Source organism: Vigna unguiculata, unplaced genomic scaffold, assembly GCF_037176805.1.
Source record: "Vigna unguiculata cultivar grain cowpea cultivar isolate G323 ecotype 2 unplaced genomic scaffold, ASM3717680v1 ptg000080l, whole genome shotgun sequence".
NCBI lineage: Eukaryota > Viridiplantae > Streptophyta > Magnoliopsida > Fabales > Fabaceae > Vigna > Vigna unguiculata.
The window spans coordinates 100,001-102,500 of NW_028196725.1; positions in this window are offsets into that span (position 1 = coordinate 100,001).

The window sequence follows — 2,500 nt, forward strand, 5'->3', positions numbered from 1 at the left end:
TATTCGGAGTTCTAGCGGGGCCTCCCCTTGCTTCCAACAACCCAAGAGTCCATAGTATTCGGAGTTCTAGCGGGGCCTCCCCTTGCTTCCAACAACCCAAGAGTCCGTAGTATTCGGAGTTCTAGCGGGACCTCCCCTTGCTTCCAACAACCCAAGAGTCCATAGTATTCGGAGTTCTAGCGGGGCCTCCCCTTGCTTCCAACAACCCAAGAGTCCGTAGTATTCGGAGTTCTAGCGGGGCCTCCCGTTGCTTCCAACAACCCAAGAGTCCATAGTATTCGGAGTTCTCGCGTGGCCTCCCATTGATTCAAACAACCCAAAAGTCCATCTTCTTCGCAGTTCAACATCGCCTCCCTCGTTTCCAACAGGCCCAAAGGTCGTCTTCTTCGCAGATCCACGAAGAGCTCATCACGATTTGCCACATTCCATTTCCCACGGGTTGTCAACAACACTTTCTCACACTTCCCGCAATCGAGTACGTGCATGACATGCCAAAGCACATCTTATTTGCCTTCCATCGCACTCAAGACGACGGGTTGTGGAAGAACGATATTGTTCACAACAAGTTCAAGGACAACGTCTCAATCAAGGGACACAACCGAATTATGTTGACTGGGTCGCTAAAGTAAACCCGAGTTCATATAATGCACCGCATCCAAAAGAACTAGCCACAACACGTGCATCACTGAGATGTTTCACTAGATGGAACACGTGCGTGACATTAGGATCCTCCAACACCTCTTCGTGATGGAAAGATAGAATTCGAAGCAACCACAGAAGTACCGTCTAGTGGGTAGGCAACACAGGGACTGATCAACCAATATCACCCAAGGCAACGGGTGAAAATGGAAGAGATGCATGCTTGACCGTTCGATACGCAAGGCATGGAGCCAGCCAGCAAGTGCATCTCGATTACAACTCACACACCCTCACGTTCGCAAGACACCACACCACAAGACGGTCCACCCCCCACCTACCATGGGCAAGCAAGCAAATGGAAACATCAAGTGACGCAGGGTCAAGCATCGCTAGGCATGAAAATAACTTTCCACAATATCCGAGGGACTAGCTGCCGAGCTAACCAACGATCAGTGACGACCGTGTGTTGGTATTAATAAAGCTCAACAACTATGAAGAGGCTAGTTGTGCCATGATAAACATGCTAACGCACGCACCACGTGAGGGGGGAGGCCTCATCAAGCTCCCTTTAAAACCTGCCAGTGTGGAGCTGGCCGGCTCAAGGAGCACTCCCCCCCTATAAGAGGTTAATATGCAAAAGGCAAAATTGTACAAGTAGATACACTTTTTTTGAGCAGACATAAGTCCATATCTCGGGCTATACTTCGAATTTTGATGCGATTTTTTGCAGTAATTCGTAGAATAATGGTATCTCCTTGCTCACCAAATTTCATAATTTTTCTCGAAGGGGAACTATTTTTTTTATTTTTTTTACTTACCGGGTATGTGTAAAATCGGGAAAAATAGAAAAGCACATGTAGACTTCGAATTTCGACCTCATTTTTTCCAGTCCACCACTAAACAATATCAGGAACCTCCCCACAAAATTTCATTCAGTTTGGCCAAGGTCTTAAATTTGACAAATTTTGGCACCAACCTATCTAGTCGCGGTGCACCGACCAACTTGGCCAAGTGCAAAATGCATCCAATTCAAAACTTTTGTGCACCAACACTTTTACAGTACTCATTTGGGGGCATTTGGAGGCCTTTCCAACCCTCACATCTCAAAAACCACGAATTTCATTTTTTCACAAATCTCCCCACCAAGCCATCTAGCTATGCCGTGGTGCACCGCCAACCTTGGCCATGTGCAAAACCCTCCGAACTCAAAACTTTCGTGCACCAAGAATTTCATGGTATTCATTTGGGGGCATTTGGAGGCCATTCCAACCCTCACATCTCAAAAACCACGAATTTCATTTTTTCACAAAACTCCCCACCAAGCCATTTAGCTATGCCGCGGTGCACCGCCAACCTTGGCCATGTGCAAAACCCTCCGAACTCAAAACTTTCGTGCACCAAGAATTTCATGGTATTCATTTGGGGACATTTGGAGGCCATTCCAACCCTCACATCTCAAAAACCACGAATTTCATTTTTTCACAAAACTCCACACAAGCCATCTAGCTATGCCGCGGTGCACCGACCAACTTGGCCATGTGCAAAACCCTCCGAACTCAAAACTTTCGTGCACCAAGAATTTCATGGTATTCATTTGGGGACATTTGGAGGCCATTCCAACCCTCACATCTCAAAAACCACGAATTTCATTTTTTCACAAAACTCCACACAAGCCATCTAGCTATGCCGCGGTGCACCGACCAACTTGGCCATGTGCAAAACCCTCCGAACTCAAAACTTTCGTGCACCAAGAATTTCATGGTATTCATTTGGGGACATTTGGAGGCCATTCCAACCCTCACACCTCAAAAACCACGAATTTCATTTTTTCACAAAACTCCACACAAGCCATCTAGCTATG